General features: G+C 22.5%; 1 protein-coding gene across 5 annotated transcripts in view; it reads right to left on the bottom strand.

The window, feature by feature from the left end:
* The window catches only part of LOC122851263 (venom metalloproteinase 3), a 44740-nt gene extending 23251 nt beyond the window's left edge, over positions 1–21489 (bottom strand). Inside the window, exons 1-2 of one of the 5 annotated variants that reach the window (XM_044150379.1) lie at positions 20917–21489; positions 18188–18497 (exon numbers count right to left, since the gene is read on the bottom strand). The gene's annotated coding sequence lies outside the window, so the exon portion shown is untranslated. The remainder of the gene's footprint in view (positions 1–18187; positions 18498–20916) is intronic. The other 4 variants (XM_044150381.1, XM_044150382.1, XM_044150383.1 and 1 more) reach the window with 4 other exon arrangements.
* Between the last annotated feature and the right edge of the window lie 6075 nt (positions 21490–27564).

Below are 27564 nucleotides of genomic sequence, written 5' to 3'. Positions count from 1 at the left end.
TTTAAACTCGATAAAGATTCTCATTTAATCGAGGACAAATATCTCAATTAATTGTCATAATCATTATCAAATTTATCAAACTCAAAACTAACTATTAACCAGAAAAAAAAATAATCAAATTGTTCGTTTAAAAATTATTTATTCTTTCGTTTTTATTTTTGGCATTTTTGCAATGAAATAAATTAGAAAACAATGTAAAAAAAATTCACACAAGTGTAATTCAAGATCCAGTGAAATTACCGGAAGTTGAAAATTATATTTTAAAAAATAATATAAATCATTTAAACAATAAACACGTTTGAAAATAAATTTATTAAATTTACAACTAATTGAAAATAAAATTTCTACAGTTGCATTTAGATAATTTATGTATTTTTTTTTTTATTAAAAAAAATTTTAAATGTTAATGAAATTGCAATGATTATTTACTGATATTTTTTGTAACCTTTTAAGACTGCAAAAAAAAATTAAAATGTTGCACCCGTTGCATAATGTTAAACGTCTTTCTCAGATGATTATTTGCTGTTAATTTAAACCCACTTATAACCATTACATATATCACTTAAAAATAATTAATAAAATTATTATTATAAAATAAAAATTAATTTAAAAAATTTTTACACATTTAAAAATAATATTTATTAAATCAGATAAATATTAGTTATAAAATAAAAAAAGGAAAAAAAATTGTTGAATAGTTTAGTTTTGATTTATGCTGCTTTTTTAAAAAACCAGCTGAATGGATTTTTATTCATTCAAAATTTAAAAACTATCAAACTAAATAAATTAAATTAAATAATCAAAAAAAAATAAATAAAAATTTTTTTTTAAGTATTATTCTTTTGCCTGATGGAAATTAATATCCCAATATTTAACCATAAAAAATAAACATGTTATTTCTTTGTAAAAAAAAATCATTTTTATGATTATTTTTTTTTTTATTTTCAGTGATTTATCATTTCTTCAGAATCAGCGGATCTCGTTTGATGTTTTTTTTTCATTTTTTTACTGCTTTTTTCCTCGCATTTTTCATATTATCATTATACTTTTTTTATTTTACCTGTCTGATTATTGTTAACGTTGTTTTTCATTATTGTTATTTTATTTTTTTAACAAGGAATTATTTAAAGGCGATGATGATCAAGCGAATCTTGTCTCGTTGTGGTAGGTTAGTCTCGTTATTTCAGCATTAAATTAAGCATTACTTTACCTTTATTTTCATTGAGAATTTATGGAAAAAAAAAATTGCAAAATCATTATTTTCCATTTGTTCACAAGTGTTTTGTGGTTTTTTTTTTTTTTTTATATTTTTTTAAATTTATTTAACAACAGTTCTACATTTAGTTGTTATTTTTTTTTTTACGCAATTTAACAAAGACTTTGAGACAAAGTATCATTGTGTAAAGATAACCAGAAAATAATTTTTTAAGTTTAATTTTTTTAACCAAGTGTAAAAGCCGAGTCATTGCTCGAGTGTGAATGTAATTTTATATTTTTTTTCTGTGACGAGACACAAAGGTATTTGTACTTGAAAAAGACATGAAAAAAAAAAACAATTAATTTTTTTTTTTTTCTTTATTTAGACCAATGAATTTGGAGTAATATTTAAGAGCCGGAAGTTTTTTATTTTATGTTGGTTTTTTTTTCTTTAAATTTTTACAAGAGTTTTTAAGTTTTTTTAATGTTTAATTTTCATTGTGTATAGTATGTAGCCTTGACACTTGAAAAAAATAAAATAAAAATATGATAGATATCAATAAAAGGGGTGTGTTAAATAAAGTATATGTATAAAAAAAGTGTTTTTTTGAAAATCAGCCCAATAAATCTCAATAAGTTAAAAACCTAAAATATGTTTTATTGTTGTCATTAATATTTTCAAAGAATAAATTATTTATTTGGTAAAATTACCTTTTTATTTTCTTGAACAAAAAAGTATTAGGCATTTAAGGCAATTACATTCTGGCTTAGAAACAGGGAGATTATATTCATCTCATCTGTATCAATGCCAGAAGGTAACTACTGCATTGTCCCATTTTTCAATAAATGGTTTTTTTGTTCTTATCCAAGGATTATTTGAACTCAAGCATACAAGCACCGTAGGCAAGGGTCTTGCCTACTCAACCACTGTCTCACTTGATGTTCACTGTCGTTCAATAGAACTATTATAAATCTATAGGTACTCTTTTTCTAGAATAACAAACTGATGGAAAAATAGTTTCTATATTCTTTATCATAGAAAACAAAAAACTTTCATATCAAAATAATGTAAAATAAACTTTAAATTCTTTTTTTTTTTCGGAATAATATTAACAAAAGAAAATTGGAACTGTATATTAAAAAAAATCCGTAAAATTTTATCAAAAAACGACGGAAAATATTTATTTAAAAAAAAAAATTATTTATCTTCAATAAAACAATAATAATACCAAAAATATGAATATAAATTTGACGGATAAAAAATTCATTGTGAATATGATTTACCTGTTATCTCGATGGCATAACTTGATGAACTTTTTTATTTCAACTTGATTTTTTTTCTTCAAATTTTTACAAGAGTTTTAAAATTTTTTTTCATTATTATTTAATTTTCATTGTGTAGTATATAGCCTTGGCACTTGAAAAATAAAAAAAATAAAATAAAAAATATGATAGATATCAATAAAATGGGTGTGTTAAATAAAATATTTATAAAAAAAAAAGTGTTGTAATATATTTCAAGTGCCCTTGACCTGTATCAAATATAAATTTTTTATATTTTTTTATTTGTTGATTGAGTGATGGCAATTTCTTTGGCAAACTATACAGGTGCTTTATATACCTGTCTACAATATATACATGTATTTCGACATTTCCGTCATTTATGTCTTGTTTCAAAATACATTCATTCAGCAATAAAATACCCTGGGGCTTTACAAGACAACTGTGATTCAATCAATCTCCTAAAAAGCTCACTTTGAAATATTTATTTTTTGTCAATTTATTATTAATTATCATTGATGTTCTGTATTTTTTTTTCTTTCAATTCTATCATTTAAAATAAGAGCAAACTTCTATCATTTTTAAATTGAATATCGTGTCATTTTTATATTTAATTGTTGCAATTTTTATCATAATTTAATACGAGATTTTTATTCAACTTGAAACCAGTGTTACGAGTACAATTAAAAAGCTTTTTTTTTTCTTTGCAATAATATCAAGAGGATAGAAATAAAAGCGAAAAACAATAATATCATATTTCGATTTTACACGTTGAGATTCGAGAGGAAATATTTGATGTCAATTCGATATTAAATTTCTAATTTTTATTTAACAATAATTAATTTATAAACAATATAATTTGATGAATAATTTTTTATGTTAATTGTTCCAATAAACATTAAATTTTTAGTAATATAAAAAAAAATATTAAATAATATTTCAATATATTTTTCTTGATTAAAAAAATAAAACTACAACTAACAGCTTTTATAATTTCAATTTAAATATTTAATCTGATATCTTTTCGTTTCCAATTTGACAATATATACTGATTTAAATTTTTTTTTAAATATCCAGCATCGTTTGACCTTGGAAAATGATGTTGGGTCTGGACCACGGTGGCCTACGTGATAAATTCCAAAAGATTTATGGTATTTTAAAAAAAGAGATTAATAAACTTGTGTACTTTAATATCTTATTGAGATTTAAATAAAAATACATGATATTATTTAATGTGCATTTTTATCATCATCATTATCATAAAAACCCATCGATTATTTCTTTTTTATTTTTTATAAAATATATCTAACCTTGACCAGGATTCAAATAAAAATACTCAAATAATATTTACAAAAATATATCAGCATAATTTAGTGAAACATGATTTGAATCTGAAAAGGACCACTTGTATGATTTTCGTGACTCTTTGAAGTAAACAATGAAATATAAAATAATATTATTTTGTAACCGCAAAAATTCGTTTCGTCAAATTTCACTTTGACCGCGTGACTTGATTTTTAAAATTACTAAATAACCACCACACACACTGGTGCAGTTAAAATGTATATTAAATTTATAAAATTATAATTAATCATTAATTTTTGATATGTAAAAAAAATTGTAATGTATAGCTGCAGTTGTTTGATTGACTCAAACACACCTTTATCGAAGCAATTAACTTCATAGTCGATAGCTATCTCATTATAAATATGATAAATATTTTTTTATTATTTCCATCAACGAAAGTAGCCTTATTTCATAATTTAAAAAAGAAAAAAAGATTGATAATTTTTCTCTTTATATAAAATTTGAATAAAATTTCATTTCAGCTTCAATTAAATTCATCATTTTGAATGAAATTTAAATTATGAAGTAATTTTTTATTTTATCAAGTTTTTTTTTTTTTAATTTAATTCCGCCTTTTTTTTACTTTGAGAAATCAACTGCACGCTCTACTTGGTGATGGTGATTTCAATTCAGAGTTGCAACATTTCGTTGAGATTCTACGGAAAGGATAACAATCGAGTAGAAAAAAAATTGATATTATTCGTTGGATTACGATCGATGCAGATGAAATAATTGTTTAAAAAAAAACCTGTCGCTAAATTTCCTTGATAATACCATTTATATAATTCAATAAATAATTTTTTTTTTTGCTTTTAATTACGTCAGAGTTAAAATTATTTTATAAATTTAATTTACCTCAATATGATTGTGATGAATTTTGATAATTGTTATAAATATTTTAGCAGAATGATTTTAAAAATATTTACACTGTTAAATATTTTTTCTATTGATTGGATAATTTTTTTTTTTAATTTTAGTTATTTATTTTGTGCGAAAAAATTATTTGAATATAGAAAAAATATAAATGTTGAGATAAAATTTATTTTGAATGAAAATTTTTAAAATTTTATTACATACAAAGTTTGCTGAATTTCATTGAAGTATTTAATTTGAGAAATAATTTTTTTTAGGAATTAAAATAGCATTGAAATTAAGCATTAACTGTTACTAAAATAATTATTATTTAAAATTGATAAAAAAAAATATTTCTCTCTTTTATAATTAATTTTTTTCAATTTAAAAATTGTTTCTTTGATTAACAGAAATTTTTATACGATCGTAAGTAACATAAAATTTAAATAATTATACAACTACCAAAATAATTATTCCTCGAAAACTCGAAACTAATTTTTTTCCAATTTAAAAATTCTTTTGACCGTGAAAATAATTTTTTTCTCCATGATAATTCCCTCCTTTTTAATAACAACAAATATCAATCAGGTAAATAAAATATTAATTAATAATAATGACAATAATATCAAGCCTTTTAAAAGTAAAAATAAATAAAACCTACGCTTTTTTTTTTTACATTTAATACGATGAATTGGTTTTAAAATTGTTATTTAAAGATTGACTTGTTTGCAAAAGATTGGAGACTTTAATGCCACAACAAGAAAGATTGATTAACTTTATTTAAATAAACACTCACGTAAAAGTGTGTGACCTTTTTTATTATTTAGCGAATATTGACCAGGACTGTCACAACCTTGACCTGCTTGAAAGAATATTTTAAAAATAAATTACACATTTTTAAATACTAATCCAGGTAATAAAACAAACTCGCTGTTTTATTATTCTCAAAAAAAAAAAAACAGATACGTGTTTCCAAATTTGGTTGAATAAAATTACTAATGGATGTCTAATGATCCCATCACGTCATCGAAAAAATTGTGTGTGGGAATAAATAATGCCGACTTGTATCATCTCAACTTCCGCAATTTTTAACGAATATATTTTTTTTTTTTTCATCCTCGGCCAATGCCCTGAAAGACGTCACACAAAATGTAGATGATGAAACTCGAATGAATAGTTAATGAAATCAGTTTTTTATATTTTTATTTATTTTTTTTTTTGCGTGGGATTATTTCATCGTTTTAAACCGGATTAAATTAGCTCATAAAGTGACTAAAAGTCGTTGTTATTTATTACATTGTTTATGAGAGTAATTTAAATTTTTATTAATTTTTTTGTTTACTATTTTAGGTTTTTTATTTGGCACAAAGCCTTGTATAAAAGTCACCTGTGTTAATGACAGAATTATTTTAAATATTAAAAATTATTTACGTTTTAAGTGTAAATTAAAAGTTATTGTTTTTTAGATTGAGTGACACGTTTATACCGTTAGACATTAAATTGCAAGATGGTAATTAGTTTATGCAATCGAGGGAGATTCTAACAGTAGCTGTTATTAAAAAAATATTAGTGAGCTTGGATTTTTTTTTTTTACGTCACGATAGAAATCCTTCCAGCATACTATTTTCGTAACGGACACGAAATAATTTTTAAAATTTTTCATTTATTAAATTTAGTAAATTAAAAAAATTAAATGAAGATTTTCCAATTTAAAAAACAATGATTATTACGTAATTTATTTGTAAATTCATGAAAATAATATTTTTGAAATTGTAATTAAATCTTTTTTGTACTAATTTTTTTTCAGGCAAATAAAATGATTCGAAATAATTTTTTACTCGTAGAAAAAACCCTCGTAATTTTTTGTAAATAAAATAACTTATGCTCAATAAATTTATCTTCTGTAAAAATAATTTTTTTTAATTACTAAAAAATCTTTTATTCCGATAAACTTTTATCTCATTGTAATGAAAATTTTTTCCTGTACACTAATGTTGAACATAAAAAAATAACACGACAAATTTAATATAAAAAAGAACAAATTAATTAACCAACAATGTAGTTAATATTGTTATAAATTAAATGAGTAAATTTTAATCTTTGAAAAAATCTGTCAAGCAGTGTCAAAAAGCGTGACGAAAATATTTATAATTAGTTTCACCAAGTAAAATTCCATGGAGAGTTATAAATTTAAAATTTAGCTTCCGTGATATTTTTTTTAAGAACAAATTAATCATATAAAAATATTTCTTTAAATTTTTTTAAATCCCTAATAAAATTATGTAATATATATCTAATTTTATTTCACATTTTTATAAATTTTATTTTCAACAATTTAATTGAGTTAAACGCGTATGACTCAGATCAAACTGCATAATATTTTTTATTTGTTAATGGAACACATAAAATTGTCTCAGCTTGAAAGAACCATTAAGATAAAATAAAAATAAATATGTCAAAAAAAAATATACACACAAGTTTTTGCTCCAAAGAAGCTGAGTATAAATCACTTGAACATTTTTTTTTAAATATTGTCCAAACATCTTATTGTTTACAAAACTTGTATGACCTCAAAAATAAACATGCATATTACACTGACACTTTTAAAAAATTGTAAAAAAGTGAAACAACTTGATAATAAAATAAAACAAAATACATAATAATATAAATAATATAAATAAAATGATGTAAATGCTTTTATTTCAAAATATTTATAACCCACATTAAGTGTTTTTATTTTTTACTTTTATGTAAATTCTACTGGCAATAAAATAATTTAAATAAAACAATTTAATATTTTTTTATACACAATTGAAATATTTTATTTGCAAAATTGTTGAGCATAAAGATATCTTACTTGGACAATTTGTAATATAATGGTAATAGTCATTGAATCAACGTGTATTTTGAAGTACTGATTAATTTTCGATACAATTGAGGGAAATATTTGTAAGAATGTTAATAGTATTTAGAAAAAAAAAAGAATATAAATTAAAATTAGTGTTATATATTCGGTTCTTTTTATTTTCTTAAGCAAAAAAGTTTTTGGCATTTGGGGCAATTACATTCTGACTTAGAAACAGGGAGATTATATTCATCCCAACTGTTTTTATGCCAGAAGGTAACTGCCCTAAATGCCAGGTCAGTTATAGTTTCGAAGATAAATCTTTCGATACGCTTTCGGCTTTTATTTATTATAAGCCAGAGAAAGACTATATAAGACAAATTATTACAAGGACTCGAAATATAGGTCGGAACAAACTATAATCAAGAAACTATTATGATCACCACTGACGATTTGAACTCCAGACCTTAGCGACCGTAGGCAGGGCTTCTGCCTACTCAACCACTGGCTCATTTGATGTTCATGAACACTCATTAGATCATCATACTCATTTTTCCGAAAACAATAAATCGAAAAATACTTTTGATATTTTATTAAACCTTTGAAAAACATTGACTTGCGACAACTGTCATTGTAAAATTACGTATATTTATTGTAAATTTTATGTTATTTATTTTTGACGTAAATCAATTGGTCATCGTTTAACATTGCGCATGAAAAAATTATTATTATTTAACAAAGTGACATTATAATTAACACTTTAAGTTGCAAAACACTATACTAATTTTCAAGTATCAATTTACCTTGAAAATATATATGATAATTAATTATCAATCACTCGATGATTTGGCTTTTTTTTTATATTTATATATATACTAAATTATTTCCGTGTATTATTATTATTTATTTATTTAATTATCATTAGGAATGAATATTATTAAATCTTGAAATTTTCCAATCAAATTATATTGAGAAATACAATATCCTGGTTAAAAATTAACATCCTGTGTGGTGGTATAAAAGACATGAGGTATTTTTTAAATGATAATTGTTAATTATAAAATAATTTCGATAGACAGGATGTTTTGAATATTTTTTTTTATAATTATGCAAGTATCTTTTTTTCTTTATAAATTGTATCAATAGTTTAGTGACAATTGATATTTAATTTGTGAATATTTATTGAAAATAGAGTCAACATAAAAAGCCTAGTTTTTTTTTTTTTAATTCGTGAATAATTTTCGGAGAAAAAAGAAAAGTTTTATATTATGTGGGATGAAATTAATAGACACGTAGTGAAGTATACGTAATTTTACAATGACAATTGTCGAATGTCAATGGTTTTTAAATGTTTGATAAAATGTAATAGGTATTTTTCGATTTATTATTTTTGGAAAAATGTCTATAATGATGTAGTGAATGATCATGAACACCAAGTGAGCCAGTGGTTGAGTAGGCAGAAGCCCTGCCTTACGGTCGCTGAGGTCTGGAGTTCAAATCTAGGACAACCTCATTATTCGAACTGTAAAGGTCTATTAGTGGAAACTGCCTTAAAAAGCGCCTCCAATAAATCCTACAGGATGTGTTTCCCTATAAGCAATTGGGACAGTTACCTTCTGGCATAAAAACAGTTGAGATGAATATAATCTCCCTGTTTCTAAGCCAGAAGGTAACTGCCCAAAATGCCAAAAACTTTTTTGTTCAAGAAAGTAAAAAGAACCGAGTATAACACTAATTTTAATTTATATTCTTTTTTTTTTTTTAAATACTATTAACATTGTTTCAAGTATTTCCTTCAATCGTATTGAAAATTTATCAGTACAATAAAATACACAAAGATTCAATGACTATATTATCGCATCTATCTAAAATTAAATATTCCATTCAACTCCTTATAATTAACCAATTTTTTTATTCGCCATAAATATTCTTTCTCAAACAATTTTCACTATAAAATTTCAGTTTATTATATTGAGTGACTCATGTATAATTTAAGGCGCCAATAATGCAAAAAAAAGAAAAAAGAAAATAAATAAAAAAATAAAATAAAACCTATCAATTTAATAAACCAACACTTGATAAACAATAAAAAGTAAATTGATGGTAAATTTCCTTGACTGATATCATTGACCGGAAAGAGTATATATATCGACACAATAATAATAAATATAAAATGAAAAGTTCTATTGATGCCCGAGGCATTAAAAACTGCAATAGCAAGTTTACTAGATTATATTTATATTTAAAAAAAATCATAAAAAAAATAACATGATATTGATAAATAAAATAAAAAAATAAAACTGCAAGTAAAGATCGATAATCTATGCGGAAGTTAGTCAGGTTATTTTAGCCTCAAGTAACACACCAATACTAAAACTAAATTAAAAATTTTTATTCTTAAAAATAATAAGTTGCTCTCATCAGTGATTTGCCATTATTGGCAATACCGATGTGCCCACACAAACTTGTATCCAGCTCCATTTACAGATGGCATTTTATCTAATTATATATTTTTAAATATCAAAATAAAATATTGTTTCAACCTCACTAATATATAATAATTTTCTATTTAAATTTAATTTTTCTATTACAATTTTTATCGCGAATTTATAATTACTATTTAAATCATCTATATAATTATTAGTCCCGATGATGGATTAGCATATTTGTGAAAAGGTGCGTTTGTGATTTTATTTATAATTTCAATATTTATATTTTTTTTTTTTAAATAATGTGTGCAGTTGTGAAGCAGCCAGACAACTGGTGGAATGGAATGGCAGTATGTTACAAAATATCAGCTTTCACCATATCACTGGACGCCAAACACACTGCTCAATGTATCATGCATGTAGACAAAATACACATACACATTTTTAAAAAATATTATTTTATTTTTTTTCATACAAGTTGACTTAAATATACATGAAATACTATTTATCAAAATGAAAAATAAAATAAACAATTGTCAATATTAACATTTATAATATTATGTATTGTGTAATGTAAATTTATTTATTTTTTTATTTATTTATCGAACAATTAGCATCGAAAAATTGACGATATTGTTTGATTGTTGAATTTATTATTTGACCTTTTTTGTCTGTGTTGTTCGAAGGGGTGCATTGCCACATGAAATTCATGCAAATATATTTTAGTTTTTTTAGATTGGCTTAGAAATTATTGTGTCAAATCGTGTATGACCTGGTGCAATTGTCAAATTTGTTTATATAATTTTAAAATAATTGTTTTTTTTCGATGAATTTTCTATGAAATTTTTCTATTTTTTGATTTAATAAATGATTTTATGATAAAAGCATCAGGTTATGCGTTAAATACATTCATTTTAGTCACTTTCATTTTATCAGGAACTTGAAATACAACAAAAGTGACTGTCTTGTACACATATAATTCTTGGATTTAAATTTCGCCTTTCCAAAACCTCCCACGATATATCACGCGGTAATACACGTGAGCTGGTTCAATGCTAACACACTCAAAGCCATGATGGAAAGTGCATATAATAAATTTTTTTTTCTATTTTATACATACTGGATTTAGTAAATTTATATAGTTTATTTTTATAATCACATTTTGTTAACCTGCATCGTGCCAAAGGCATTTCGCTGACTAATCCCTTGAATATTATTTAAAATATATTTTTCATATTATTATTATAACAATATGTCTTGAAAAAAAATTAAAAACAATTATTATAAATTCAAGCATATATATTAAAAAATTAAAATTACAAAATTATTATATATTAAAATAATTTTTAAATAGAAATCTTGCAAATTACAATAAATCTTGTGGTAAAAACTAAAAAAAATAAAAAATAAAAAATTATTCTAAATTAAAATGCACAGTGTTTTTGAAAAATAAATTAATTAAAATATATTGTGAAGATAAAAATATATATTTTAAGCTAAATTATGCCCAGCAAAAAAATAAAAAACAATTATTCAAAATTGAAATTAAAAATTAACGTAGTGTTTATGTTTTTTCTTTAAATAATTTAATTAGTAATAAAATTTTGACGTTGATGATAATGGTTGATATTATCTCTGGATTAAAATAGACTTATTATAATTCTTTATGATTTTTTTTTTTGATAATATGTAATAGAAACGAGTTTGTTTAATTTTAAAAATGTTTGAAAAACCACAGACCTTTTGCAATGAGAATGTCACAACTCGACCTCTCGATCAACCATATACTCACGACCTTGACGATATTATGCCTCTGGTATGTGTTTATATTATTGCATTATTATTTATTATTATTTTGAGTTTCTTAATTTTTTAAAAATTACGTTAGAATTAATCATGTCGAGTGGTGTATTCATCTCAATGATGTTTGATGCCTCGGGCATATGATCCCTTTACTTCAATTGAATTTAATTAATTACTTAAAATATATAAATAAACTTTCAATTTAATAGACGAAGAATATACTAATTTCGCAATTTTATAAAACGTGAATTAGCTAGCAAATCAACAGCTGATATCTCAAATACGTGAGCTCTAATTCTTGCCTTTTTTTTCATGTTTTTTTAATGAACAATTATGCTGGTAAGTAGATTAATTTATCGAGGTTAATCATTTGGAAGTTTAATCGTGCGATTCATTTTTTTTTTCACATAAGAAATTTTAATTTACAAAAATGTTTGACAAAATAATGTTATTCGAAAAATTGTTTAATTTAATCAAATGTTTTTTATGATAGATAAATTTTAATATACTTTTTTTTATTCAAAAAAATTTCTATTTCAGCAAAGTGAATTGAATTTATTCAAGAAATTTATTATGCAGCTGAAAGAAAATTTTTTCTCAATCTAAAAATACTAGTTTGAATGACAAAAAAAAATGGCATTTAATTTTTATTTTTTATAAATAAAAATTATATTTTGCAATGGTTTTTTTTTTTTATAAATAAATTCTCGTTAAAGTCGTTAACCTAATGATTGAAATTCAAATTTTCATTGTGATTTTATTATTGTATTTTTGTATTTTATAAATGCATAAAGTTGACTAATTTTTAGTCAAGCAAAACCTCCATTCTCCGCTAATAAAAATAATAATAATTGAATTTAATAATTATAATAAAAAAAAAATCATTTGAAATTCCAAACAGAAAAATATTAATGGTATATATTATTTATTTTTTTTCAGCTCATTTAGACAGCATCATTTGGCACTTAAATTTTAATTTTATATTTCACCTTGTTTGTTTGTTTTTATCTTTTTTCTAAACACGTTAATGACACTCGAGACATTCACTTCGGGTCAAGTGACTTTGAACATTCAGCTCTCATTTAGAAATAAAAATAATTAAAAAAAAAAAAAAGGTGTTTTTGAAAGAAGCGATCAACAGCTGATTGCTGCTGACAAAATGAGCCAATAAAAATATGTATTGGTTGCAATTAATGACAACGCTTCACAAGGGCAATTGATGATACAAGGAAATAAAAAAATAAAATTAAAAAAGGACAGAAACACAATAATAATAATCATTCTTGAATTGCAAATTTTTTTTTAACCGAATATACCGTTATAAATTGAAATTCTTCATCAACTAAATGATACTCAATTCGAATCTTTAGAACATTTTATTCAATTTAAAAATATTTGTATTTTTTAAAAAAATTTATCCTCGAAAAATTTAGTTCATATAAATAGTTATGAAAAAAAAGTATTTAAAATTCATTCTCAAAGTATTCATGTCCTACTTTTTCATGTTGGCCATGATGAATATGTTATCAGGAAGATGGTCATGAATTTTCACCTCACCGTGAAAGTAAAAACCACAAATAAATAAAAATATATAAAAAAAAAAATTAATTAAAAAATTTACACTGTTTAAGAATTGTTTAAATAATATTATATGATTTTTTTATCAAGGAAATAAATAATTTTCAAGCGGAAGGAAATTTATAAAAATATATTTTACCTAAATATTTTAAATGCAAAGTTTTAATATGCGTGAAAGCTTCTTAATGAAGATTATATCAGTAGCTAACATAACAAGGATAATAAACAAATTAAAATAATATATTTATAATTATTAGCAATAAATATATTTATCATATTAACAGTTATTCTTAGAATAATACCCTCGAATAATAAACTCGACAATACACTCGGCAATTATCATTACAGCCTTGAAATGAAAATGAAATTCAAGTAGGATGATGATTATTAATCCTTTCATTTTTTTTTTTTTTTTTATAAATAAAATTATAAATTTTAGGTCAACGATATATTTTAAATTTTCGTAATGTTTTTATCATAATAAAATTAACAAATTTTCAATTTCAAAAGAAAATTGTCGCGAAGAAAATAATTCATTAATTCATATGAAAATTAATAAACAATATACATGTATTTAGAATTAAATAATAATATGAAAATTAAAATAGATAAAATAATTTATTAATTAAATAAAATAATAAAACTATTGCAACAAAAAAATTGAGAATTAAATTGAATTTTACGTATATGCGGAAATGATTGATCGAGTCATTAATAAAGTTTGTGGTGATAAAACCTCGGTCACGAACATGTTATGTTTTAAATCACCTATACAATTTAAAATAAAAAAAAAAGGTAAATAAATAATATGTACTTAATATTATATATATATAGAAAATGAGAGTATAAAGTTTGTCTTATATTTTTTTATCTGGTAGACCAGACTTGGTGTGTTTAGCTGTTTCAGATGACTTCTATGGACAATTTAAATTTATATAAATTTATATATGTATTTGTATTTATGCTGAGGAAAGTGTAACGACGGCTTAGTTGTATATAAAAATATAGGTATATACATGGTACCATACCGGTGATTGTGTCAGAGAACACTGAGAAATGAAAGTGCTCTGAAATTGATCGTTGCTCACGATATATTTATTTATTTATTTATGTGTAGAAAAAAATCTTGGCAATATTCAATGATTCAGTATAAGACACTTGGTCAACTAGCTTCCTCTTGAAAAAATTACTACACTGAGAAAAAAGTTTCCGTAGATCAAGAAAGAATTCACTTGATTTAAGTGGTACAAATAAAAACCGAATAAAAAAAAAAATTTTTTTAAATAAAAATATTTTCACTAAATTCAAGTATATTGATTCTTCAATATCAAGAAACTATACTTGCGTTAAAAACTTTAACGATTTGAAACAAAAATGGAATTTCCTTTTTTAAAAAAATAAACTGTTAAATAAAAATATTTTCACTAAATTCAAGTGTATTGATTCTTTAATATCAAGAAACTATACTTGCGTTGAACACTTTGAGGATTTAAAACAAAAATGGAATTTCCTCTTCTAAAAAAATAAACTGTTGAATAAAGTAGAAGTTTGTTCATTGTCGAAGATTATTACCTCGGATTAGATTATATGTGCTTTCTAGACGTGAAAAGATTTTTAGTGTCTGTCCTTAAATTCTTAGATAAAAAACGTTTTTGGAAAGGGTTATATACTTAATTTCAAAAATTTCATTGCTGAGAGTTTTTTTTTATTTTCTTTCAATTTCTTCAATTCCTCCAATTAAAAAAATATTTGCTTGTAAATGTAAAAAAAAATATTCATAACGAAAGAGCCTACACTTAATTCAAGTGGAAGTTTTTGATTTTCAACAATTATACTCTTGTGTTGAATTGAAAATTTTTGAAATATGTTTCAAAGTTTTTAACAAAAAAAAAAAGGATTCTTTATTTTCACTGAGTATGTGTGTTTTTTTTTCACTGAAGTATGTGAGTGTTTTTTTTTTTTGTTTCTAATTGTCCTAACCGAGTTCCGAACCTACATCGACCTAAACCTATCTAAACCTATCGTCCTAAAGCCAGTGCGTTATCCCCTAAGCCATCGCGCGTATATATAAAAGTGGAAATTTTCATCCTTATTAAGAATGACCTTCAATAAAAATCAAACAATACATTGTTTGAATAATAAATTAAATGAATGAAGAGATAAACAAATGAAAAAAAATTAAGAAATAAATGAGCTTAGGAAATTAAAATAAAAAAAAAAATTAAAATAATTGTAGCGAATGACTGAAAGAAATATAGACTACAAATTGATTTATTTGGCATTCTTTTACAAGTAACATTTGCCAATGGCTCTTTTATTGATTATTAATATGAAGTTCATTTATTAATTGATAAAAAAGCCATTGGCAAATGGTTCTTAAAAAAAAAATGTTAAGTATTATTAATTTAAATAAACAAAAAGCTATAGAAAAAATTTTAGCTAAGGAAAGGAAGTTGCCACATGTTAATTTAAACGAAATTAATTTTGCCAAAGAAATAAACATGCAGGCAACATCTTTTCCTTAGCTAATATTTTTCCCATAGCTTTTTGTCTATTTAAATTAATAAATAGTCATAGGAAAAATGGTAGCTAAGGAAAGGAAGTTGTCACATGTTAATTTATACGAAAATAATTTTGCCAAAGAAAAAAACATGCAGGCAATATCCTTTTCTTACCTAATATTTTTCCCATAGCTTTTTATCTATTTAAATTGATAAATGGTCATAGGAAAAATGGTAGCTAAGGAAAGGATGTTGTTTACCTGTTAATTTCTTTGGCAAAATTAATTTCGTATAAATTAACATGTAGCAACTTCCTTTCCTTAGCTACCATTTTTCCTATGACCATTTATTAATTTAAATAGATAAAAAACTATGGGAAAAATATGTAAATATATTTTAAAAAAATACAAATGTCCAAGGAAAAGCAGTAGCTAAGGAAAAGATGTAGCTAAGGAATTAATGTGACTAAGGAATTATTTCCTTGAAACACAATTTTTTGGCAACATTAATTTCTTAGTCACATTAATTCCTTAGCTACATCTTTTCCTTAGCTACTGCTTTTCCTTGGACATTTTTTATTTATTTTATAAATAAAATACATGTAAATTTATTTTAAAAAAATACAAATGTCCAAGGAAAAAAAAATTTTTTTCAAATAAAAGTATTTTCACTAAATTCAAGTGTATTCACTAGATTCAAGGGAACCTGGCCTTGCGTTGATTTTTTTTACACTTGACTTCAGTATTATGTCATTGTTTTTAAATGCCTTAACTTTTTATTACGAATAAATTTTATATCATTGATTTATTGCATTTATTCATTCAAATGCATTTAATAAATATTTAATCATATATTTTTTATATTGAAAAGTTATTCAATAGTTTATAACTATTTAAATTAAAAGTAAAAATATTTCAGTTTAGTTTTTTATTTTTCTTTACGGATCTAGTGAATATTATTCGATCACCAGAGATACTCCACTTGATTCAAGTGAAATAAGCTTCGTGTCGAGTTCTCATGCTCTTCATTTTCGTATTTTTAATACCATTCAAAGTATTTTATTTTTATTATCTATAATGTTTATTTTCGGCCAAATTAATTTTTTTTTTTTTTTCACATGTTTTTTTCCTGAAAAGATTTTTAATTTTTTTAAATGAAGTAGGTTGGTAGCCAAGTACACTAATACTTCGTGCATGAGAATTTTTTTTTCATTTTAATTTTTTATCATTAAATTCAAGTGAAATTTACTCTATTTCAATGCCTTTTTCATTCAAGTTTACATTCGTTACTCTCGCATGATTTTTCCCTTAATTCAAGAATGGTTTTTAGAATTAAGTGAAAATACTTAAATCAAGTGAACTCTTTTTGGATCTAGGGAAACTTTTTTCTCAGTGTAGTTTAATTTATTTTTAATTATGGAAAATGAGTGAAAAAAATTAAGCAACTTTTAAAGGTAATTTTGAGAAAATTTAAATTTATTTTTTTTGGTTTATTATTAATTGTTTTAAAAAATATAAATAAATCAATTTTTAATTCTTGAAATGTCAAATTATCTATATTTAATTATTCAATTGTTTAAAAAATTTAATTAGTAATTTTTATTTATTTTTTAAATGAAGTAAAAACAAAAACTATTTGTAAATTTAATTTTTCAATTTTTAATACTCGCAGAAATTAAACAAGCCAGCTTTTATTTTTAAACTTTTAAATTTGAAAATATATAAAAAATTTTATTTGTTTAAATTATTTATATAGTTTGCCATTATTTTTAATTAATAAAATTTTTTTTACACATAATAATCATCACGAAAATAATTTAGACAATCTAAAAATTTAAAATACGTTAAGAGCAAGGTGTAAGCCTCGATTGCCATCAAATATTCACGATAAAATGGGATTGGTGTATAAAAATACCAATCGATGAAAATAATCAATATTTTTTTCAATAAAAAAAAAAAAAATATATTTCATATGCTTTCACTCTGGCTGTCTGCCACTTGCACTAAATATTTGTTTATATATTAAAACATTCTCCCACGATCAAAGTGTATTTTAATTTTTCAAAAATAATATTAATTTATTTGTCTATAAAAAATAGAAAAATAAATATAATATATATTTTATTCTCATGATATAAAATAATATAATTATAGCATTTTTAGAAATATAAATAAACAAATTTATTTATTTAATTTCATTTAATTTCATTAGAAAACTATTTGCTAAAAATAAAAAATAATTGATTTTCTTTTTTATTTATTTTTTTCTTCGATTGCAGAAGTCTTTAAATTGACGATCGTTATATTACATCATTGACATCAACACACATATATCTAATGTCAAACAGTACTTACGTCATTTATGAGTATTTAATGTAGGGTGTTGATGATCGTATGAATGATCCTGACTGATCCTCATTTTTCCATAACTCGAATTGTCTGGTGCCTCAGCATTATTCAATATTTTATTCAAATAAAAATTATCCTTTTTTTTTGTTATTAATTTACACAGAGTTAATTATATCAATAGTCTTTGAGATATCCAAAAATATTATGTAAAGAAAAAATGAGATTTTCTTTTCAGATAAACTCTGTTTATTTTATTTATTTACTTTTTTTTTTTCTAAATCAACTTGGATTAATATGTCGTCACTTTATCGAGGCACTAGATTGAAGAAAAAAAAATATTTTCATTTGATTTAACAAACATTATGTATGAGCAAACAGACGACCTGTCATATATATTTATTTTTTTTCAAATAAAATAAAATAAAAAAACTATAGAAATTTCACCATTGAAGAAGAGCGTCGAGGGAAATCGATAGAAATATAATTTCGTAATTGAAGCATTATAATTTATATTATTGAAAATAAATAAAATCAATAAGATAATTTAATTAAATTTGAAAAAAAAAAATCTAATGAGCTTGTTTAATAAATATTATTTATAAAAAATAAAATAAAAAAAAATTTTGTTAATTATAAATAGAAAAAAGCTTCAAATAAATTTTTTTCGTTTTTAAATTTTTGGTATTTAAAAAAGCAATTTTTTGTACAAAATTAATTGATGTTTAAATTAAATATTTAATTGTCAGTTAACTGGTATTTGATTGAAGATTAAAAAAAATGCATTTTAATTAAAATTAATACGAACAAATAGGAGAAATTTTGATTTGAATTATCATGTTTGTTATTATTCGATGACTTGTCTATTTAAACTTTCTGTCTGATCGACAATCTCATGTGTTTAAAATTTTTTGAAGCTAATATTTAGATAGTTATTTATTTATTATAAATAAATAAAGCAATTTGCTAGTTGATTTAACATTATTGCAATGATAAATTGCCAAGGGGGACAATTAAACTGTATTAAAATAAAAATATTATTTATTATGTGTATTTGTGGATCAAGGAAAAATCATAGAGAGTGTTATTCTAGATGTTCTGATGGCCTAGATAATGATTTCTCCAGTGGTCCATCAGAAAAATCAACACTGTAACGTTCTATTCAATTTGCATAATTATTATTCTTTTTATTTATTTTCTTTTGAATTTCTTAATCATTAAAATAGAGCATAAACAAATCAGGTTCCTTTTTTTTTTTTATATCAAGTTTGTTGTTTGAATTTATTGGCTCTATATTAGCAATGATTCATAGTATTATTAATTTTTTTTTTTTTGAATTTTATTTATTTATTCTTATTTGACTCGTTGAAGAGGGGGTCAATATTATTAATATTGATATTGGAATTTAAATCAATTGGTGATACTTGGATAGGTCAAAAGTTAACGTAGAATTTAGAAATAAATTTTTAAAATTTTTTTACAAGTTATATTTGCCATCGAGTGAATTTATATTTTACAAAAATTTAAAATAATCTTGTTTTTTATGCAATTTTAATTGTGTTATTGGTAGAAAAGCGTTAGTTTTTTTTTTTTGGTAATATTTTCTTTTCGAAAGAGAAAGGTAAAAAAAGCGAAACTGTAGAAAATTTTTTGGGAAATAATTTTTACATTTTTTGGCAAGTTTTTATGACTCAAAATTTATTTTTAATTAAAAGGCGTATGTCCTGTGTTTCAAGATTAAAACGACGCATCTCCAGAAATTTTAACAATGAAATTTTGATTATTCCAATTTTTTGAATATGGAAAAAATTGATGGTATTATTTTTTTAAATTTAAAATTTGTAGAATTGAAATTCCTTAAAAATTACTGTCGTCTATTCATGCTCCTATAATATATACATTTAAAAAATCACAATTTTATAAATTCCAAATTTAAAATTCAAATAAATACCATCATCCAATTACTTTTAATTTTTATCACATCCAAATATGAATAGAAAAACTTGAAATTTAAAAAAAAAAAAATTCAACCTAATAAAGATACGACTGTTTACTTCTTCCTAAATTAAAAAAAAAAAAACTATTCAACTATTTTTTTTAAGCTATTTAATAAACCAATAGAAAAAGTTTAGAAATAATTTTTTTTATTACATTTAAATGGACTTTTTTGAAGCCTACATTTCGATGATATAAAAAGTGAAAAAAAAAAAAAAAAAAAAGTAATAAATTGCTTGTTTGTTTTAGAATGAATTTAATGACTGGGATGGATATAATGTGATATGGTACACGTGTCATTAAAGAGTGAAAATACTGAAATTAGAAAATACATACATCTCGACTATGAATTATGATGAAAAATAAAAAAAATTCAACTTGAGAAATTGAATATATATATCGATCATGATAAATAATTATGAATGTTTGTGTCATGTTGCAGCATGTCTCATGAATTACCAACAACTATAATATTATAAAATTTTAATTTATAATTTTCTATCCTTGTTTTTTATTAGTTTATTATTTTCTCTTTTTACGATTAAACTCCTCGACGCCCTTAATACCAAGCAATGAGTTACAAATCACTACGTGATTGTCTCAAACTCATTCAAATAATTTCCAAGATGAATTATATTTTTTTAATTTATATTATATACTACATAAGTAGATTTATCGTGTAACTATTGCGCAAAATTTTAAGCACATTTTATTGCATTTTACAGACGGAAATATTATTTTACTTTTTTTTATATTCAAATGGTAATATGTGTGCTGATCCTTACGCTGTCAATATTTTATTTATTTATTTTTTTCACATATGTACACTCGATTTATTTCCACATAATTTTATTTTTTTTTAATTTTGCATATATATTTAAAATTATTATTAATGTTATTGAAGATAAATGAACCGCGCCGAGTCAACACGCGTTTATTTATTTTTTAATTTTGCAAAAAAAAAAACTTGATTTATTTTTTCTTTATTATTTAAAATTCACTTATATTTTTTCACTTTTTTTTTTCTCACTTTACTCTCTTTTACGCGATAAAATCACTCTCGTCATATTTTTTTTTTAGTATTTATCGGCACGCGCGTTAATTAACAATAAAAATTTAAAAATAAAAATTTAGAGTTATTGATTTTTGCTATTTTTATAATATTTTTGAGAGAAAAAATTACAAGTGCAATGATGAAGAAGTGTATAATATTAATTTAAAATTAAAAAAAAAAAAAATTAAATTATTTTTAAAGTGCGAATACGCGCGCGGACTCGGCTCAACTGAGGAGGATATTCTTGTTGGCGTCCGAACAGAGAGACTGAAAAGTAATAACCACAAAGACAAAGTGGGGATCAGGACGGTGAGCCCAGTGACTGGGGACCTCGTCGAGTGATCGTAACATGGTACCACCACAATCACTTCAACTAGCCACCAATTTCTTCTTCTTGATTTTTTACCTATACACATTTTTTAATATATATTTTTATCATAAACACTATTATTTCAATCTCTGGACAAAAAAAAAAAAAAAACATCTCAATTCATTATAGTTAACCACCTCCCACCCTCAACCCCCCTTCACTCACCTATTGTCCTTATTATTTTTTGGTTACACATCAGTAAACTCAATGCTCAAAAATAACTACGCCAAAGAAATGCAATTAAAAATTTAACACAGAGTAATCAAGAATCAAAAGAAAAAAAAGATAAAAAAAAAAAATTAACTATTGTTTTTTTTTTTTTAATTTAAAAAAAAAAGTTTTTTATTATTGGCTTTAATTTTTTAAAATATCAAATTAATCAACTTTCATTTTTTAAATAGACAAATAAATTAAATTTTGATTTTATTTTTAAACAGTGTATTAGCCGTTTGATTGTCCTTATTATTTTTTAATTGAAAAATGGGGATTTAAATTTGAGGACACGATAATTACAGATAAAAAAAAAATTAATAATAAAAAAAAAATTGATGATAATGAATTAACATCGAGAAAATAGCCAAGAGTTAAATTGAAATAATTAATTAATTAAAATTACACGAATAATTATGAATTTTCAAATAAAAATTTGTTTTATTTTTGAAAAATTTTAATGATTATTTTGGCTATTTTGAAATTGTATTTTCCAGTTTAGGTAAGTAATCAAAATATATATTTTTTTTATGTTCAATTTACATTGTGAAAAATATAAAAAAAAAAAATTTCAACAATGTAATAATGAATAGATAAAATTTTCAATGAAAATGATTAATTTATTTCACAATTCCAAGTTGGTATTTTGATTCTTGATAATGCCATATTTTACATACAAATTAGCATGCATATTAAAAAAAAAAAACCATAGACAACAACCTTGGCTCAAATGCAAACTTGCACTTTGAAATATACAATTTTTTATTTCCATTGATGCATTGAAAATTTCAAAATTAAGAAAGTCTAATCACAGTTGGCCACTGACCCATGAATTCCATAAATTCATTTATTAATTTTAACATTATTATTAAATTTTTTTCCATTCATTAATAATTTATTATTAACGCTCAGTCAATCATCAAGGTTTTTTGGCTATTCATATTTTTTATAAACTCATCTCGACTGATGCAACATCACAATATGCATTTAAATAAATTTTTTCAAAAAGCTAAATACATGATTAATATAATTTTCAAAAAAAACAATATATAAAAAATTAAATATACACGACATAATCACGTGTAAGATTATAAATATAGAAGACATTATTAAAAATTTAAAAAATCGAAAAATATCAGAAAATCCATAAACACGTTTCGGCAGTTATTTATCGCCCATCATTGATACTATAAAAGAACATATACCGATTTTGAATAAAAAAAAAAAATATACTAATTTTTTTAAAAGATGATTCTGATCAAAAAATTTCTGAATGACGATTTTTAAGTATACTAAAAAATTGTCATTTGTAGATTTTTTTTAATATTGGATTTTTTAATTCTTTGTCAATTTCGATGATGATGATGATGATGATGATATGAAGCACAAGGACAATTTTTTTTTTAATATATATTATTGCTGCGCAGTCTGGCAAATCTCCATATGATTATTACCAGTTATTTAAATAATAATAAATACTTAAAAATTAAACAAATGTTTTTTAAGAAAATAATAAATAATAATTTTCAAATTCTAAGGGTTTTTGTAATGTTGAATAGCTATTTATTGATGAACGGGGGATTTAATCATCGGGTCATGTTGACTGACGGATAACAACTTAATTATATACTCAAATCAATTAACATGATAATCATGATGATGGCAAGGAAAAAATAAAAATATTAAAACGAAAAAATTCGTATGATTTTATGAATGAATTTGGCTTTTGCTATTTTTTTTTTTTTGCTTTTTTAAATAACGTATTTCAAATGTTTTTTAATTTATTGTTATTTATTGGCATTGGTTGTAAAATATAATACGTATCAATTAAAAATTCGATGAATATTAATGAATTTTATGTGATGCTTAATTAAAGAAATCTTTTGAATGAAATAAATTGAAAATTCTTGAATAAAATTTATTTTTTCTTCTATCTCTTTTTGTATTATGGAATTTTTATTTTTATTAATCGTAAATTAACATCAAATAGATATACTTTGATGATATCGGCAATATTTAAAAATATATATTTGAAAAAAAAATTCGTATATGATTATATTTGAAATAAAATAGAAAGAAAAATTTTTGTAAATTATTTAATATTTAGTTCAATAGTATAATTATTTAATTGAAAAAAAAGTTTTGCGTGTTTTTATCAGTACCAAGAATTTACCGGTTGTTGAGATATTTAATTTTCGACCCAGACATTTTCTTCCGTTAACCAAAAATCGACCAACTGGTTCTGATCAAAACCGGCCGTCAAAAATAAAAAAATATTCATGTCGCTTCTTTAGCATTACGCTGAAATTATCAGCTCAAAAAAAAAAAAGATCCTATTTTTTTTTGTTTGTAAAAAACAGCTAATAAACAAATGACATTTATTAAAATTGTTTTTTTTTAAATTGGAAATTAAGTATACGTCATCAGTTTTCAAAGTTACGTAGAAAAAAAAATGATATTTTTTTTTTGTAATTCAGAGTTAAATGAGAAAGGGGATCAAAAGATCAAAACCAAGGAAGCTTGAAAAAGAAATTATATAATTTCAATATTTTCTATTCAATAATAAAAATAAAAATAAAAAAAATTAAATTATCAAGAGCATCAGTGGAGAAAAAACGAAATGAAACTAAACTTTTTCCTCATTTCATTGTTAAATTGCTACAATGTTGCAATTTAAGATCACTTGAGTGAATAAAAAACCAATCTCCATAATTGAATTAGTTAATTTAATCATCTATATTTATAATTAAAACATTTCAAACATAAAAATCATGGATATTCACCTGATATACATCAAAAAGAAAAAATTGAACTAATATTTAATTTATATGAGTTCAAACTTTTCCCGCACTTTATTGTTGAATTGCTACAACGTTGCAATTTAAAATCATTTGAAAATAATCTTCATAATTGAATTAGTTAATTTAATCATCTACATCTATAGTTAAAACATTTTAAATATAAAAATTATGAATATTCATCTGATATATATCAAAAAGAAAAATTTAAAATTTATTTTTATTAATATTTCATCAATCACACTCGTGTTATGTAAATTAATTTCATTTATGAATACATTTAATACGTTTTCTTCGAATTCAGGAAGAGTATCTTCTGCGTATTTTTATTCTTATTTTATTTCATTTAATTTTATTTACTAAATAATATAAATAAATAAAATAAAATGAAATAAAAGTGTAGTCAATTTGATCATCGATATATTTCATTTAAAAAAAGAAGAAAAAAAAAACAGGTTAAATATATTTTTAAAACTTGAGTAATATTAATTATTAATGTGTTCAAAGAAAAAAAAAATTTTTTCCCAAATTGTATGAAGATTTAAAAAATTGCAGGATGTTGAAGGTGGGAGAATGGGTCATGAGGTCGTGGGCTGCTCGGTCCACCGACCTGTATCACTGAACCAGCTTTACAGTGAATTTTAAAAAAAATAAAAAAAATAATACAACAAAATAGAAAGAAACAAAATAACTAAAAATATAATACAAAAAAAAAAAATTAACCATGGATATAATGGATAAAAATCAAGGCGCGGCCAATATTCATGAAGTCAATTCTATTTTCCGGTTTTCCGTTTTCGATATTATATACATTTAAAAGCTGGTTTACAATTGTAATAATAATAAAAAAAAAAATCTAAATTCAAACAAGAATACAGGGTGTAAGCTTGGAATATCTTTTTGCTATTTTTTGTATTTTTTTTTTATTTTTTAAACAAGAATATGAATATTTTTTTTTTTGTTTTTGTGTTGGTGAGTGAGAGCGAAAGTATTTTGTATAGCACGCTCGGCTTGGCAAGAGAAAGGGGACACGCTTTGATCCTAATTTTTTTGATTTTTTAAAATACTATTATATTTCTAAATATATTTAGAAAAAAAAAAATTTTAATTTACAATTTTATAACTATTAAATAAAACATTAAAAAAAATGTATAAAATTTTTTTAAAAATAATTTTTTAAATAAATAAATAAAAATAGTTGTAAAATTTAGAAAAAAAAAAAAATGATTAATAAACAATAAATTACCTTTAAAAATTAATTAAAAATTCAGTTATAAAAATTTTTATTTTTCCATGTAAAAAAATTTAAATTAAAAATACAAAATTGATTTAATTTTTACGAAACTAGGAAATTAAATTAATGGTTTTTTAATAATGCCAATAATTTATTAGTCCAAATGTATAAATATTATTTTAATATTATTAAAATATTTAAATATTGATATAAATTTCCTGATTGAGTAAATTTTAATTTTATAAATAAATTATCGTGTCGTTTTGTGTTGAATATAAAAAATTTTATGATTTTTTATTTTTTTGAAATTAAAGTGGGGTGATGAATTAGCCGTGAGGTACGCATGGATAAAAGTGAAATCGTTAATACTTGGTAGTTTGTATAGTTTACCTTTCGTATATATTAACTGACTTTTATTACATGCTCACCATGTGGTGTGTATTAATGAATACCAGGTCTTGTTATGTTTAGGGAAGTGATATGCACGAAATCATTATTCGATTGCGAGCGGAAGTTGATAATCGTTTTTTAAATACTTAAATTTTTTATTTGTTATTCTTAAAGGTATATTATAAATTATTTTAGTGGCTATAACTAAAATCTATTTACTTATTTTATTTATAAAAAAGGGAATTATATTTATTATTTAACTGACAGGATATAAATTCTTCACGTTCAAGGATTCACGTTTCAAGTAATTATTTATTGAATCATTTGAAAAAAAATTAATTTATATTTTTATAACTATTATGTAACTTTGGATAGATTATTTATAAATATTTTTTTCTATACTGTAAATTACTCATAGAAAATAAAAATTAATTATTAGTTTATTAAAAAATAAATCAACAATTTCTATCTTGATAATTTTTTTTTTTTTTATTTGAATTGTATTTTTTTTTTTTTTTTTTAATAAAATATTTAATAATTATAATAAAATTATTAACTCAGTAGAATATTATTGCTTTTTTTAAAAAATTTTTAATTAATTTATTTGAGTGGACGCATGAATTAATTTGGTTAAATAAAAAAAAATCGAAAAAAATAATCGAGCCATAAAATTAAAAAATAAAAAATGTGAAAATTTTTTTATGATAAAAAAAAAAAAAAGTTGTGTAACTGGAAATTAAAAACCAGACTAGATTTTTCTAAATTTTATAAATTTTTATATTTAAATTTAAAAGACAAATCGACAAATTATTTGTCGATTAATTTTGAGCTTTGTTAATAAAGTTGTCTTGAAAATTTAAAAATAGATTAAATTATTGACATGAACATTTTATTTTTGACAAATGTTATAAATAAATAATAAAAATATCAAAACAATTTAACAAGGAAAAAAAAAAATTATTTTTTTTAACTAAATGACGCAAGTTAAGGAAAATTGAATTTTTAAGTTGAGAGAATTTCTAATTTAAGCTATTCGATCCGACAACTGATGACCATCATAAAAAAAAATGAAAAAAAAATTTTTTAAAATTGTAATTACAGCTTTATCGATTATATATTTTTCCATTATTATTAATTTTTTATCTCACAATCAGCTTTACGTGAATTGTCAGCCGGAAAGATTGATATATTAATTTGTTTTATCATTTTTAAATTAAGATAAGACACGTATTAATATGTCAAAGAGAAAAAATAAAATCTAAAAAATTATCAACTACTGATTATTATCACGAGCAATTATCTCTTTCAAGGAATTATCAAGTGATATTTTTATTT

The sequence above is a fragment of the Aphidius gifuensis genome, linkage group LG3, assembly GCF_014905175.1.
Source record: "Aphidius gifuensis isolate YNYX2018 linkage group LG3, ASM1490517v1, whole genome shotgun sequence".
Lineage (NCBI taxonomy): Eukaryota > Metazoa > Arthropoda > Insecta > Hymenoptera > Braconidae > Aphidius > Aphidius gifuensis.
Note: the sequence above shows the minus strand (reverse complement) of the source record. Positions and strands in the feature narration are given on the sequence as shown.